At 47.7% G+C, this 16,517-nt stretch overlaps 1 long non-coding RNA gene and 2 pseudogenes across 2 annotated transcripts; 2 read left to right on the forward strand and 1 right to left on the reverse strand.

Moving 5' to 3' along the window:
• The first annotated feature begins 1,465 nt into the window (after positions 1 to 1,465).
• On the forward strand, positions 1,466 to 5,229 carry LOC149367530 (uncharacterized; annotated as a pseudogene).
• A 30-nt stretch (positions 5,230 to 5,259) lies between these two features.
• Positions 5,260 to 6,895, reverse strand: LOC149367531 (uncharacterized). Its single transcript, XR_016287330.1, has 3 exons — positions 6,828 to 6,895; positions 5,527 to 5,688; positions 5,260 to 5,341 (listed from the first exon to the last, which is right to left on the reverse strand). It is a non-coding gene; the product is annotated as an uncharacterized LOC149367531 (long non-coding RNA).
• A 2,967-nt stretch (positions 6,896 to 9,862) lies between these two features.
• On the forward strand, positions 9,863 to 15,958 carry LOC149367532 (uncharacterized; annotated as a pseudogene). Its single transcript, XR_016287341.1, has 3 exons — positions 9,863 to 10,393; positions 14,912 to 15,119; positions 15,403 to 15,958. The product of XR_016287341.1 is annotated as an uncharacterized LOC149367532 (transcript).
• Positions 15,959 to 16,517: the final 559 nt, after the last annotated feature.

Raw genomic sequence — 16,517 nt, forward strand, 5'->3', positions numbered from 1 at the left:
TCTCGCCTATGGGGGACACAACCTCGGCCAGAGGGCGCCGCGGACGCCAGTGAAAAGCGCCCTCTCTGAGCAACTCCTCGTAACTGGGCGGGCAGGACGACCAGCGCTCCTGCTCGCTTGCGTGTCGACGCGCGGAAAAAAAAAAAGCTTTGCGCACGCGGGCTCGTCCTCCTCCGCACGCGCCGCTCGCGCGAAGATGCCGTTGTTGAGAGAAATTTGATTCTCGCGCTTGGATGACATTGTCGGCGAAATCTCTTTCGCGCGCTCGCGCTCCTGCTTTGTTCGCCTGGTCTTTCGCGCCTCTGTGAAAGCGGCCTGTTTCGCACGCGCGCTTGATACTCGTGCTCTTTCGCTCGCTCTTGAACACCGTAGTGCGTCGAGTGTGCAACGATGTACACACTTAGATGTGGTTTCAAGAAAATAGTTGACAGTGAGTGCTTTTTTCGCACTGTGAACATAAAAAAGGGAGAGCTGCTGGTGGCCCATGTGCACTGCGTTGAGCAAATTGCTGAGGAGAACAGTGTACTCGTAAAGGCGAAGTGTGTGTCACAGGTGACTGACAACATCGTTTACGACGTGGAATTTGAGGTAAATCTTTTGACCTTTCAGCATGAGAAGTTTAGCAAGAGTACGTTCAGCTTTTTATGTACGGCGACCGCAACCATTCGGTGCGCTTAGTTTGGATGTGTGTCTCGGTCGTTGCACGCGAAGAAACAAAGTAAACAAATGTGGTTTAAGAGCACTGTTAAATACCTAAAATAAATAAATGTGTTCGTGAGGGACATCAGTGCCGAACTTCGATGTACAAATGATCATTGCGCACGACCATCCAGAACAATTTTTGTGCAATGTCCACCAGTTTCCATTTCCTTGTCAGTTCTAGCCTTGCTTCTTTATGTCGAGGCCTTTCCTATCGATGAGATTTCTTACATACAGTGGCACGTGAAGTAAGAGTTCAAAAGCTTTTCCGATGGAAAAGGGAGGCCTTTCGGTTGAAGAGCTTTAGGTGAAATGCCTTTAGGATGAAGGCCGTAGGGCCAAATGCATTCACTCTGAAGGCTTGGGCCTTAGATTAAGAATTTCAGCGTAAATGCCTTTGACACAAAGGCTTTCATGCTAAATGAGTGACCTAAGGACCTTTACCTAGGGGTATTTAACATAAAGGCCTTTAGTGGAAAGGTCTAGAAGCTGAGGCCTTTAAAATGTCATTAGTTGCGAAGTAGTAAACAAATATAGCTAAATATATATAGTAGCCCACAATGAGACAAATCCTTCCGCACTCAGAGAATGTAAGTAGTCTCAAGTGCCCTCCGCAATTTTTTTTTTGCAGCTTGCATGGTCATGCCCTCTAAAACGCCAGCTTACAATTCGCCGTGCCAAGTGCACTTGCAAGGCTGGTATCAAGGGGCACTGTAAGCACGCTGCTGCTGTGTGCTTTTCATCAATTCTTATGAAGAGCAGTCATGCACAAGCCAGCCTCAAAAATGGGGCAAACCAAGCAGCAAGAACATGAGGCCTTCATCAGACGACTTGATGGACTTGTTGCCTAGTAAGTTTGCTTAGCCAGCCCGTTTCAAAAAGTTCCTCATTTTCTTCTAACCACATTTCTGTGGCTGGTCATACGTATTTTGTCAAATAGACTTTCATATAGTTAGTCCTCCGATAAGGCTAGTGCATTCTGCCAATGGTGTGTTCTGAACACTTTTAGTTTGCAGACACAAAGTGTGACGTCATTTCATCTTCCTCGCATTATTAAACAGGTCAGAAAGCCAGGTACGTAGATGTGAAGCCTGCCACACGTACTGTGCTGCTCAAGTATCCAGAGATTGTGTGTCCACTACAAGAAGTGCTAGAGCTCACGACCCAACACACAGACGAATTGATCTGCAAAGAAGTCCTGGATGGCATTATTGAGAGAGCTTCGGAAGCTGTCGAAAGAGAGCTCCTGGAAGACCTGTTGGCGCCGATGCTGACGAGGCCAGTCTACCATCACTTTGAAGTTATAGACGATGAGAAGACGAGACCGCAGGACTTCTTATCTGACCTCAGTTTGGATCAAAAAGAAAAATACAAGCAAAAAATACTGGTACATGGGAGTTTTGCCGACCTGCCTATTCTTACCCAGGGCCAGGCGAACTGTGCGAGGTATAGTGGATTTTAACAGAGAAATTGCACAAAGCGTGAATATCAGACCGTCAACATTGCGTATTTCTCTTTTGTTATCTAGGTGGCATGTGGAACGGAGGCTCAGGATCAGCGCTTCTAAAGTTCACGCAGTCATGACAAAAAAATGTGATGAGGGTCTTCTCAAGGCTGCTCACCAACTTTCAAAAGTGACCTCCTACACAAGTCCTGCAATGCGCTACGGTTGGTTTCCTAAATCCATGACAACCCGGTAAATTGGAAATGATGTTCAAGTATGGTAGCCTATTGCCAGTCATGATTTGTTCGCTTATTGGAGTTCATGTGTGTACTACATTTTTAGTACTTAACTATCATGCGTTACTATCTGACAGGCATCAAGACAGAAAGCACAGCGCGACAGAGCTTGGAACAGAAACTTGAAGCACGTATTGTCCAGGTGTTTAGCTGCTTTGTTTTGCAATCCATGCCCTCCACTTTTATTAAACAATGTGAGTATTGTAAATTTTTTTAGAAATACTAATAACCATATTGGATTTTGCAGACAGGATTGGTGGTGCTGCCGCAGCAGCCTTGGCTCTGTTGTAGCCCTGACGGACTGGTCAGGATTGGGGACGAAACAGTGCTTATCGAGATAAAGTGCACTTACAAATTTAAGGACTGTCCATTTGTGGACTATGAACTGAGGATGTGCCATCTCCCCTATCTCACATTCACTGACAACGTAATCACACTCAAGAAAACACATCAGTACTACACACAGCTACAAGTATCATTGTATGTACTAAATTTACAGAGATCACTCCTGTATGTGTATTCACCCAAGGAGTCAGTGATAGCAAGTGTACTTCGCGATGAGCATTTCCTTTGGGAGCTTATCCCAAAGCTGGAGCGCTTTTACTTTAAGTTCTTTATTCCAACATTGTTTTAGCTTCTTACTCCGATTTTGTTTTCACCTTTCTCCGATTTTTGATAATATGTGCTAAAATCCTTCGTCTGTGATCACTGGATTCCACTGTTAGATTATCTTTAAGCCCGTACATTGCACTGTGTGTTCCAAAGTGAGAATACATTGTTGTGTTAAATTTTTGCAAAATAATGGGTCACAGCAGTGTGGTATATCGCAGTAAAAATGATTCCTATCTTGTGCCCTGAGCATTCATCTGTACTGAGGGCTTCGTCAGCCGTGAGAGTGTTACTTCAGGCGAAATGACCTCAAACATTACAGTTGAAATAATAGAAGTGTACCACTGAGGAAGTATTTTAATGTTTGGAATTTTGTTTCTACGAGTCTGATCTAGTCACTTGCCTAGTGAATCTAGTCTAGTCTAGTGAATCTGGTCACTTGCAAATACTGTAATGGACACATGAAGGGAAGATGAAGTTGTTTTTTTAAAAATACAGGCTTCTTGAGGTATGAAGAAGACTTCTGCGGCACAATACCAGAGTCTGTGCGCATCAGGAAACAGGTCAGTGAAGCTAACTAGTTTGCCGAATAACTACATTTGATAATTAACTCATTACGAGAACAAGACACCTAGTTGCAATTAATCATTAGTAGCCAGTCGTTAATATGAGCCTCACTGGGTTTTAAAGTTTCGATAGCACGATTATCCTCGCGCTGTGGCTCAATACAATGGAGCTTTCAACTAGTTACGTGCACTGAAGGAGTTGCTTTGCCTTCATGTTTTTCAAAAGAGTGTATTTTGGCAAGATGCAGCCAAAATTTGTTTGGCCATAGCGCTGAGGAGAACTGCACTTTCGAAATTCTGAAGATTCATATGGCTACTATAAACCATTGGCCAAAAATTTCCAATTCCAGCAAGGTGCCTCTGATAGTTAAAAAAAATGGATTATCAAAAATTAATTGGCTATTATCTCAAAACTGTACCGCAAAAAGACAAGGGACCTTGAAACGAGGAGGCACACACTCTTTGCGCTATTGTTTCAAAGCATGAACCAAGAAGCCCGAATTTCGACGTTCCTGTTTACTTTTGTTCACCTGTACTGTTATTTTCGTCAATGCTGGTACCATTGTGCGACAAAAACAGTCTTCATACCTCAAGGAGCCTATTTAAGAAAATTAGCCTTTGCTGAAACCAGTAAAACCATGTTTTCTGATGAGAGCATCATGCAGACAAGTTTATTTCAATCTTGACTGCAATGACAGGCATGCAGCTGCTGCGGTAAATGACAAGGGCAAACTGCATGCATGGCTTCCAATTTTGTTTGGAATGTCTTGTCACTGAAACCCACAGACAGATTTTTGTATGGTGACAATAAAAGTAATGGTGAAACTTGATTTGTATGGAGTGTTGCATGGGTCTATGACAACATAGACCAACAGTCATGTGCCTGCTCGCAACTGATCTGCGCACTGCACAGCGAGCATAAGGGAGTGGGTTGCTCATTCTTCGCGCTAGGGGTGCGGAGGGATAAAGCAAAAAGTCATGACAGGGGGGCAAAGGCAACAAAGACCTGTGTTGTTCCCTTTTCTGCCTAGCTTTGCACCATGGAACCCAAGCAGGCACGCTCTGCTCCACACAAGCCATGCGAGGAAGTTTTATTCATTTACTTATTTATACATACTGCTAATTTCATCTTAGGTGACAGACAAGGGCACAGTTAGGTCAACTGTAAAGTGGTCAAGCACTAATCAGAATATTCAAGTGGTCATTCTGTTAAAAAAGACAACAAATGGTAAAACACAAGTAGTATAATAAACCTATGTTGTAAACAATGAAATAGTGCATTAAATAAGGCTATTGTTGGTAGTACTACTCAAATAACAATGTACTAAACAATTCTACTCAACATAACATACAGACAAAAAGTAAAAAGTAAATATCATGAACATACACTGCAAAGGCATAACATAGCATGGGTACTTTTTGTAACACCGCATAATTTGAATGGACACGATAAATGTGAGAAACATGAAAAAGCCTTTGTTATTTTTGAAGGGCCTCCTGCGACGTGAGACTGCAGATCATCCGTGTCACTTGGCGGTATCCCACCATCTTCAGATTTGTCACTCCAGTCCATTTGGTGCTCGTGCTCATCTTCGGTCCTGTCTGCACTCACTGAAGCTTTTAGTGCTGGTGCTGCTGACACTGTCTCTGTGGTTGATGGTGCCAATTGTTGCATTTGTATACTCTGTAGACTAGATGAAGCTGCCTGCATCAAGCGCCGCTGACACCTGTATTGAACAAAAATGGCAAAAGCGAAATGTCAAAATGTAACAGCGATGTTAAGCTGTAGCAAGCACGTATCTTCCATGCAGTGCAATGAATTACCGCTTCTGACCGTGTGCATAGACCATAGCCTCACACGTTTACTAAAAGTGGCTGCTAATTCTATTCCCAGTTTCAATGGCAGTCTTACCTTTGCGTTCTTTCTCGGTCAGGCGCTTTCTTCATGTACAGTGGTGGAAAAATAGTTGGAATGTACGACGGATGCTCACTCATATCACTTTTGCAGTTGTCCACAAAATGAGTGCTGCAAATTCGTGATGATTTTGTAGGTATCCATGGAGTTCCATCAGGGCTGCGCCAAGGATCAAGAGAAACACCGTTAAAATCAAGCATGCAACATTCAGTACCAAGCAGCATATCTGTTCAAATCATGTAGTTCTCCCAAAGATGGACTGAAATCTACTCCTGGGCGCTATTGTCGAACAATTTTTTAAATGAGGAAAATACGTATATATGTGGATCTGAAACACTGGTTCCCAAAGCATGCAACCGAGGTGAACTATTTTAACTCATTCTGCTAGGCTCGTAGTCATCCTTTCTAGCATAAATAAACCATTCAAAGGTGAAATATTGATAAGTAATAATTTTAATGTTATTACTACTGTGATATTTTTAATCTAATATAGATACAGTGACGAAATGCTGCTGGGAGGAAACGAGCCCGAAAGTGGAATGGTCGTGCGCATGCACAGCGACAAGATTCTGGTCAAGCATATTTACTGTAAGCTAATCATCATGTCATCCTGTTGTGTCGCCGCGAAAAGCTTGAAGCTGCCGGCGGGGCCGAAGTGGCGCGGTCATTAAACAAGCGCAGCGGAAACGGAGAGAGGCGATAAAGACAGCGTCCCGCGGCCGCGGAGACAAAAACAGTGGCCAGCGGCTGGCGAACGAGAGGCGGCGAGCACACCGAACACCAAGAAAACCACGTTTTAAAGTAGGAAGCCGGCGAGGGGAGCGCGGCAGAGCCGTACTCACAGCCAGCGTACGAGACAGTCGAACAGAACAAGGCAACCTGCGACACGACCTGACAACACGGGGTCTAGCCGTCTCTCGAGGTTGTCTCCACTACTGCGTGCCCACGCCCGACACAGCGAGAACGACGAACCGACGACGAGAGCAGAGCACCCTCGCCAGCTTCATGGCGCCCGTACTACACCACGCCGACGCAGCCCCAGCGATGTGGAGCACAACATTAGTAATTGTGTCTCGCAAGCGAAACCATATAATGCACTTCTATTGCCAAAACTCTCGGCCAAAACAAAAACAAATACTGGATTCATCAGCGCGAGGTCGGTTAGCAAAATACTCCTTACTAAATTACAATGAAAACTAGTCACCTCAGTCGGCTAGCACACATTGAAACCCTATGCAGAATCGCCAGGCGTTAAAAAGCAAAACATCCGCCACAGTAGAAAGTAAAATAAGACTTACTTGACTCTGCGGACGGCAGTAATCCAGGCTTGCCGCCTCTTTTGCTCGTACCACTTTCCCGGGAATCGATGTAACTTCACAGGCGGTTCTCTGCCTGTGGTTTTTATAGAACTGTTGTGCCAGCCGACAACACAACAATACCTTTCGCCACTCTTCGACCGCCGCGCAGTCGCTCCCGCCGTACTGAAAAATGTGCCACAACTCCTCGTTGAACGCCTGCTGCGAGACACAGGCGAGAGCAAAAACAGCGCGAGCAGCACGCGTAGGCATCGAAACGCAGCTTGGTGAATGCGCTGCGCCGGCGGCGCTGCTCACCAGCAGTTCCCAATCCGGCCGCAAGCGCGCATTGGCGCTGCGACAAACTTGAGGTGTGGGTCCCTATACTTAAGATGGGTGGTAGTGCTTTTGAATAGCTATATATGCTTACATTTTGAGTTCAGCGGCAGTTTCGTGCGTATATGTCGCGAAATGTGTTCTCCAAATTCGTAGATCGCTCGCTGGTTAGAGTTGGCACAACTCAGTAAATGATGAAACAGTAAAGGCACCATCTGAACGCTTCGGAAAATCTTTATTCGACAGCAATTTCATGGTGCACGGTACGTTGACTCGCCCTTCGCGAACGAGTTAACTGGTGTACTGATGCACTGTTATTCGTATTAGAATGATGTGTAGCTTCCCTAGAGCACTCGCCGATCATTCATACCGTAGTAGTAATGCAATATAAATTGATTAGACTAATGTTTCGCTGTCGACCCGAAGGTTTACGGGATCTGACAGAAGTGTTTTTCCTTTAACAGCAGCATCGCTCGTTTCTGCGAACCGCTTTTCCTTTGAGGTCGCTGTGTTGAAATAGATGTTGCAAAATGTGAATGGCGGTTCCGAAGGCCATAAAATATATTCACAGAGCAATAAACTATTGTTTAGGATAAATTGCGACTGTTACCATGACAGTCTGTCCTTATACTCATTCTACGGAAGTGCATGACTTCGCTGAATGGTATACACTATTCAGAACCCCGTGGCGATCGCATTTCGATGAAAGCGAAACGCCAAAGCCTCATGCACTGCGCGATGTTAGTGCACTTCGCTCTGGGATGTCGCGATGTCAGTGCAGTCGCTTTGGGACGTAAAATCCATTGAAATGAAATCAAATATGCTGTATGAATGCAACGCAATAATCTCCAAAGTGTATACACAGCACGTATCGGTTATGTACAAGGTCTTGCTCTGTGGGCGGAGCACAGCGCACTTTCTTGTTTGTTGTTTGTTTTTTCTTATCAATAGTTGCATGAGATGCGAGTCACAGGTCACTATAATATATGACTCCGCTGCAGTACAAAAGCTAAGTAAAAAAACAACGTCCAACTCCCTCAGGCTCTAGAGGGAGTTTAGTCGCAGTTTTACTCTTTACCGTAGGAGGCGTTTCACTCCTTAGGAAACTTGGGCGGAGTAAACTGCTGCTAAAGAGAGTGCAGTAGCCGGTATACTCTATCATAGAGAGTATCAGTTCTTAGAGTGTACGAGCCAGGATCTTTTCCCAATGCGTCTGTCTATTACAGCTTGGGCCCACGCCTGCTGTCCGTGGAATTTTCTAGCAAGAACGCGTTGGCCCTTTCGCATTCTCTTGACGCGGGGAAGATCGTCTTCCTTCTGTCCGGTTTCAGGTGCTGGCTCCGGAAGGATGGCGCTCAGGTGGGTTCGCAGCTCGCGTGCGAACATGAGCTGCGCTGGGGTGCGGCTGGTTGTGTTTTGCACCGTGCTGTGCTGTTTGAAGAGAAAGCGGGCGATGCGTAGATGCAATGACCCAGCTTGCTCCTTCAGTAGAGTTCACTTGAGCTCTGCCACGTATCGTTCAGCCTGGCCGTTTGTAGCCGGATGGTAGGGAGCCGATGTGACTGCGGCGATAGCGTTTTGTTTGAAAAACTGCCTGATCTCTGCTGACACGAAGGCGCTGCCGTTATCAGAGACGATTTTTCTTGGCAATCCAAACGTGGCAAACAATGTTCTCAACGCCTCAATGACCGCAGCTGACGTTACTTTGGTCATCTGTTTGACCTCGACCCATTTAGTGTAGGTGTCGACAGTAACAAGAAACGTGCTTCCCTCGACCGGTCCTGCAAAATCGATATGTATAGTGTGCCAGGGCTCACTTGCCTTCTCCCACTGTGGGGCCGGGGCTTTTGGTGGTGCCTTTTGGTTGTTTTGGCATATCTTGCAATTCTGAGCACTTGCTTCGATGTCGCTGTCGATTCCAGGCCACCACATAAAGCTTCGGGCGCATTTCTTCATAGCAACAATGCCTCGATGGCCTGCATGAAGCAGTGACAAAGCTTGCACGCGTAATGCTGGTGGGATAAGAACTCGTGACCCACAGGTGATGCAACCCGGGTGCGTACTTAACTCCGTAGCTCTCTTGCGATAGGCGTTGAAGCTTTCCCCCTTTATTCGGCTCACGTTGCCTTCTTGAATGGCGTTGAAAAGCTCCGATAGGGATGGGTCCTCTTGCGTCGACGCAACAACTGTATCTGCTGTTAGCGGCGGCTCTGGCAGGGCCTCGAGCATCAACACGTCCCCCGGGTAAGGTGGTTCTTCGTGGGTCGTGCTCAGCGGTAGGCGGCTCAGTGCGTCTGCATTCTGGTGCTTCTTCCCCGATCGGAGTACCAGATCGTAGTCATATGCTGACATTTTGATGCACCAGCGTGTCATGCGTGGTGACAACACCTGTGGTATTAGACAGTTTTAGTATAGCGTTTGCGTTTTTTGCGTACGCAACACGCAAGATGTTTGCGTACGCTAAATTCGAAGCGCGATCAACACTTTTAGGTGAGCGTTTGCGGACCGTTCCGCAATAGGCGCTAAGTAGACATACAACATCCAGGTTCAGCCCCGTTTGGGTAAGTACCTAGCGCCACCACACATCGAAAAAAAAATTGAGGTCGTTTTGATCCAAACCAAGCCAAACTCTCAAAGCGCGCGCTTTTTCGTTTTTGTCTGTAACCTCTGCTATTTCGGGTGATTTCCCCAGCCTTGACGACATGCCTTCAAGCATCCTGTGCGATCATCGCCTCCTCTCTGTGCTCACTTGGGCGGAAATCGACGACCTCATGTTGCCGCATGCGGAGCGATGGTTACTGAGAGGAGGTTTTTCAGTGGACTACTTGGAGTACGAAATGAGGCGCCAACGGGAGTCGGAGCTACTGCGATACCGTTCCCGCCACGGACTGCTGGACATAGACAACATCGAGAGCTCCTTATTCAAGCAGCAATTTCGGCTTGAAAAAGACGACATTACCGAACTGCTATGTGCTCTGATGGTGCCGGACACTGTTATTAGTGCCCAGAACGTCAAGGTGCCTGGCCGCGAAGCACTCTGCCTCACCCTTCGTCGGCTGGCGTACCCCAATCGATGGTGCGACCTAGAGCTCATCTTCGGGAGGCACACTTCGGTCATGTCGAGCATAACATCGAAAATGCTCAACCACATCGTCACCAACTTCGGGCACCTTTTGAATGACATTAACAACCATCAGTGGCTTTCCTCTCCCACTCTCAGGGAATTCGCTAATGTAAGTCAGTTTTAAGGCGAAAGCCTTTAATGCCTCGTACTGGGAATACTGGGAATCGAACCAGGGCCTTTGGCATTAGTGAACGCATGGGTTTCATAAATAAAATAAAAGGAATAAAAAATAATAAAACTGTCGTGTCCGGTCGCTGTGTTGAATGCAGCGAAAGACGCACACGGTACTTTAAGACTTCGTTTATTTAAAGCCGATGAGGGTGCGACCAGCGTCGACCGAGGCAGGAGCCGAACTGGCCGCCCGAAGAAAGGAGAGAGCGGAGAAGCGTCCACGGGAGGGAGTGGCTTCCCAAAACAGGAGGAGGGTGCGGGGGCGCACCATGGGGGGGCATCTGGCGACAGCGTGCGACGAGGGGCAAGTGGTCGTTAGGAGGAGGATTGAGTGGTCGTTAGGAGGAGGATGCGGGTGGTCGTTAGGAGGAGGATGCGAGTGGTCGTTAGGAGGAGGGTGCGGGGGCGCACACACACAAAAGCAATAAGGGGACACAACACTTCCTTCCCCCTTAGAAAGTTGCCTGGTATCGTGCAGGGGGTCGGCGCTCACGCGTGGAGGCGCGCTGGCTTTGTGCGCTCGGGGGAGAAACACTTGTAGGCTGGCTGTTGTTCGCTGTGTCTCCTAGGTCTGTCCTGGGCGAAGTCTCTTCTTCCGGGAAGAGGTGCCAGGCTATGTGGGAAAATGGTGCACGTGTTCTCTCCGCTGGCGGACAGCTCTCAGACGGCGTCGTAAATCTACGCAGCTGGTTGAGATGTCGGCGTGCTACTGTGCCATGTATGTTGACGAGCCAAGAGCGCAGGCCTATGCGTCTGACAATTGTAGCTTCCTCCCAGCGTGGCTTTTTCAGAAACTGTCGGGCGAGGACGCGCTGCCCCTCATTAAGCGTGCCGCAGCGCGGAATTGCTTTTTCTTCCCGGAACGTCTCTGCCTTTGGCTCGGGGAGGATGGCTGTGAGCTGGGTTCGCATTTCACGCTCGAACATCATTTTCGAGGGGGTCTCGCCTGTTGTGCTCTGAACCGTCGTGTGCTGCTTGAAGAGAAAGCGCGCAAGGCGGCGCTGCAGCGAGCCTGTCTGATCTCTTTCAAGGGCGCGTTTTAGCTCGGCTACGTAGCGCTCGGCTTGTCCGTTTGTCGCTGGGTGGTAGGGGGCCGATGTAACTGATGAGATCCCGTTGTCGCGATAAAACTTGAGGATCTCCGCAGACACAAACGGTGTTCCGTTGTCCGACACTACCTTGCGCGGCAGGCCGAACGTTGCAAATAGTGATCGGAGGTTGTCAATGACTGCTGCCGAAGTCGTCTGTCCCATTTGCCTTATCTCAAGCCACTTCGTGTAGGCATCTACGACCACAAGGAAAGTGCAGCCCTCAATTGGTCCTGCAAAATCAATGTGCAGTGTGTGCCATGGTGTGTCTGGCTTTTCCCATTCTGGGACAGGAGCTTTCGGCGGGGCGCTCCGGCTGCTCTGGCAAGGCTTGCATTCTCGCACCACTGTTTCGATGTCGTTGTCAATGCCAGGCCACCACATGTAGCTTCTGGCACACTTTTTCATTGCAACGATGCCCCGATGTCCGGCGTGGATGAGAGACATAGCTTGTGCGCGTAGTTCTCTCGGCATCACAACTCGGGACCCAAATATGATGCAGCCGCGATGGGTGCTCAACTCTGTAGCTCGCCTGCGGTAAGCGTCGAAGTTGTCCCCTTTGAGTTTATGCACGTTGCCTTGTTGAACAGCTGTGTAAACTAGCCGGAGAGCTGCGCACTTCTGCGTAGATGCTGCAACTGTGCCTGCTGTAAGCGGAGGTTCTGGCAGTGCTTCGAACATCAGAACGTCTCCTGGTGGAAATGGTTCGTCAACAGTTGCGTCTAGTGGCAGACGGCTTAGCGCATCGGCGTTTTGATGTTTACCAACCATGTTCTGGCTCGGCGTCTGGTGTATGCCGCATATCATCACGCCTAGTGGAGAAAACCAGTTTCTCCCTAGAAGGCTTGATCCTGTGCCCTTCACAACAAGCAGAGGTAGCGTATGGGTCTGGCCGTTGTAGTTAACCTGCACGTTGGCAGAGCCCAATAGTGGCAGATTCTGTCCTGACCACGTTCGCAGGTGCGTGTCGTCTTGTTGCAGGGGGGGTGCGTCAGATGGCCATGAAGTTCGGAACGTGTCCTCACTGATCAGAGTACAGGCTGCGCCGGAGTCCACCTCGAACTTAATCAGCTGGTGATGTACGCTTACTTCTGTAAAAATCTTCGGTCGCGTGCCGAGATTCATGGTGTTCAGGTCGTACAACACAGATGGTGTTGCTGATGTTGTTCCATGGAGATCAGATAGCGGCGTATTCTCTGAGGCGTTGACGCTGTGATTAGGCTGGGAAGGTGACTTTATCTTGGCAAGTCTCCGTTTCGTAATGCATGCTCTTTCGATATGCCCTCGCTTGTGGCAAAAATTACACGTGGCTGACTGAAATCGACATCCCTGGGGGTTGTGTTGGTCGTCACACCGCCAGCAGCGTTGTGCCTTTTTGACCGATTTTACAACAACAGAAGGCTTGCGCACCTGGTTGCTTGTCTGGTGTACCGGCTCGGTGTTCCGGCGAATCCCTCTCTGCTGGTGACCGGCGCTCTCCGCTCGAACGGCGATGTCGTAAGCTTTGCTGAATGTGAGGTCCTTCTCAGCGAACAGGCGCTGCTGCAGTGACTCGTCACTCAGTCCGCACACAAATCTGTCGCGTAACATCACGTCCAAGGGAAGCATGGTGGTGTTAGCAGAAGAAGCTGCGTCTCCCTCCTGCCCGGTAGCTGTTGTCGACAGCGTTCCAAAATTGCAGTCGGCAGCGAGCTTCTTGAGCGCGGCTACGTAGGCGCTCACAGTTTCTCCTCCCAGTTGATCTCGTCGTTGGAAGCGAGCCCGGCTGTAGACCTCGGATGGCCTTGGGTCGTAGTGCTTTTGCAGCGCTTTTACGATGTCGTCGTAAGACACTGCCGCTGGTGTGCTTGGCTGAATAAGGGCGCAGAGAGTATCGTAGGTCTGCTCCCCGCACAGCGTCAGCAGGTTGGCCCTCTTCAAGGCTGGGTCTGTGATGTTGTTAGCTTCAAAGTAGAACTGAAGGCGTCCAACCCACGATGACCACGATGAGCCGTTGAACTCTGGTATCTGATTGGGAAACCCTCGCGTAGCCATGGCTTGTCAATAGCGTTGCGTAGCGCGGGTCGAATCCACTTTCTCGTCGCCACTGTCGTGTCCGGTCGCTGTGTTGAATGCAGCGAAAGACGCACACGGTACTTTAAGACTTCGTTTATTTAAAGCCGATGAGGGTGCGACCAGCGTCGACCGAGGCAGGAGCCGAACTGGCCGCCCGAAGAAAGGAGAGAGCGGAGAAGCGTCCACGGGAGGGAGTGGCTTCCCAAAACAGGAGGAGGGTGCGGGGGCGCACCATGGGGGGGCATCTGGCGACAGCGTGCGACGAGGGGCAAGTGGTCGTTAGGAGGAGGATTGAGTGGTCGTTAGGAGGAGGATGCGGGTGGTCGTTAGGAGGAGGATGCGAGTGGTCGTTAGGAGGAGGGTGCGGGGGCGCACACACACAAAAGCAATAAGGGGACACAACAAAAACAAATAATAAAATGAACAATAAAATAGAAGAATAGATAACAACTAAAGGAAAAGAAACAAAAAGAAAGTAAATGTTAAATGTAAGATATAAAAACAACAAGAATAAAAATGAAAAAATAAAATAAAAAACCAAACAAACAGTGCGCCAGGAAAGGCTTTCGCCTTGCAGCACTTTAGAGAGCCAAAGTGCCTCTTGAATTTTATCACTCCAAAAATTAGACATATTGCGAAAGTGTCAATAGTTCCACGTCGCAACGGTCCATAAATGTGAGATACTACAATATTAGGATGGCCGCTGAGGCTACCTGACCTTTTTAAAGCTTTTACCATTAGCCATTGCTAGATCTCGTCTTCTCTGTTATTACTAGGTAGTTAAACTTTTTAGGCCCTTTACACCACTGATCACGTTCCACATATTTATTAAATCCCGCAGAAAACATTTTCCATACCTTGTGCTTGGCGCATGATGGCCTTAGCTGCCTATGTGCCATAAAACCCAACACAACACACACACACACACACACAATATTAGCAATCACATCAGCGCTGTGTCGTCCGTTTTCTTGTCTTTTGTGCTCGTCAAGATGCTTAACCAATTAGCCCGCCAAAACGTATTAATTAAATAGAAACCTTACACCTTAGCAGTGTGAGTATGGTGCGGGGGCAGCAGTGCGCTCTTCATCTTTCTTTGGCTGTAACCAAAGATGAAGCATAAGATCAGTCGCATGCAATTTGCCTGAGCCGAGGAAATAATTTATAACGCAATTTCTGATTTTATCATGCAGGTTCCGTTACCACAGTGTGTTGTGCTAAAATTGTAAAAGCTCACATTTATGGTTTGTTATGGTCCGAAGGTTCATGTATGCCCCACACGGTTATTGATTAATCATTTTTTGTTGCTACAGGCTGTCAAAAACAAAGGTGCACCTCTGTCAAACTGTGTTGGATTCATTGATGGCACTGCCCGTGCCATATGTCGTCCCAAAAGGAACCAGCAGGACTACTTTTCGGGACACAAAAGAATGCACTGCGTGAAATATCAATCACTGATGTGTCCGAATGGTATCGTGTGCCAACTAGATGGACCTTATCCTGGAAGATGACATGATGCAGGTAAGTCACTGGGCTAGATTACGCAATTATGGTTGTGTAATCTGCTGCAACGTGTCACAGCTTTGAAACTCATGACCTGGCGGACAAAAACATAGAATCTATCATACTACAAGTTGCACTTAGTGACAGAGGTGAACCGTGTTTCAAAGCCAGATTTATTTCAGGAGGCCTAAAAGTGTTCAGAGCTAACCTTATTGCAAGGGTGCTATGTACTTTGACTACAGGAATGGCTCTAGTTTTAGGTTTCTGTGCACGTGCCTTTATGTGCGTTTTTGTGTTGCAGGAATACTGGAGGCAAGTGGTGCATACTCCAAAATTGAAAAGCTTGCCAGCGAGGAGAACTTTGTTATCTACGGAGACCCGGCGTATCCGTTGAAACCACTGTTGCTGAAGCCCTACGGAGGTGCTTTCCTGACACCTCGTCAGCAGGCGTTTAACCATGCGATGAGCCAAGTTCGGCTAGCGGTTGAATGGGGATTTGGGAAGGTCGCCGCAGAATTCGCGTTTTTAGATTTCAAAAAGAACCAGAAGCTTCTGAGACAACAGGTGGCACAGATGTACAAAGCTGGGACTATTCTCACCAACTGCCACACCTGCATGTATGGCAGTCAGGTGTCTTCATACTTTGGCCTGTGCCCTCCATTGCTGAAGACTTACTTGACCCCATCTGCTACATAAAATGCCACTCTAATCCCTTCAAGCACCAATCAAACCTGCTGAGAGAACAACAGTCCTGCCTCATTAATATGACTCCTGTTAATATGGACGACATGAATTATGGACAACTTTTCTGGGGATTAAACTTTTTTTAATGTGTTCATACCTTGTTAATATGGAAACTCGCTGTGTGGTGAATGCACAAAGAAAAATGCTCAGAGCCCATAGGGGCTTCAAAGTGAAAGGTTGCTAAGTCTGCGCTCCCTTACCATTTGCCATATTGCATAAACGGCTCTGAAGTAAAGTAGGTATTCTAATTCAGCAGCTCTTAGCCGACAGAGTCGTGAGGCCCTGGGATGTGAACAGATGTAGAAGGAACCAGTTCGTCTGGCCATGAGACGCCATGAAGCATATACACATATCCCTACACGCGTGAAATGGTACATTATTTTGAGTGTAATGGCACTCAGAATAATACACTTTGGAAATCCCAAAACTGTGTCTCATCTCGGCTTCAATGATCCCCATTATGCACAGAACCATACCTTAACCATAACACGTATTTTTTTCTTTGCGATTCGTTTGCTCGGGAACCAAAGTGTTCATATTAAAGAGGCACGACTGTAACAACGTTTAGCTTGTATCCACATAACCTTGACACAGTGCTTGAAGGGACTAAGTGAATGGGTCTTTTCCTCATGTGCAGTCACACTAATGAAGGTAATGAAAGTACACGTCTTG

The sequence above is a fragment of the Amblyomma mixtum genome, chromosome 1 (genome assembly GCF_055824585.1).
Source record: "Amblyomma mixtum isolate Tamu chromosome 1, ASM5582458v1, whole genome shotgun sequence".
In the NCBI taxonomy this organism is placed as follows: Eukaryota; Metazoa; Arthropoda; class Arachnida; order Ixodida; family Ixodidae; genus Amblyomma; species Amblyomma mixtum.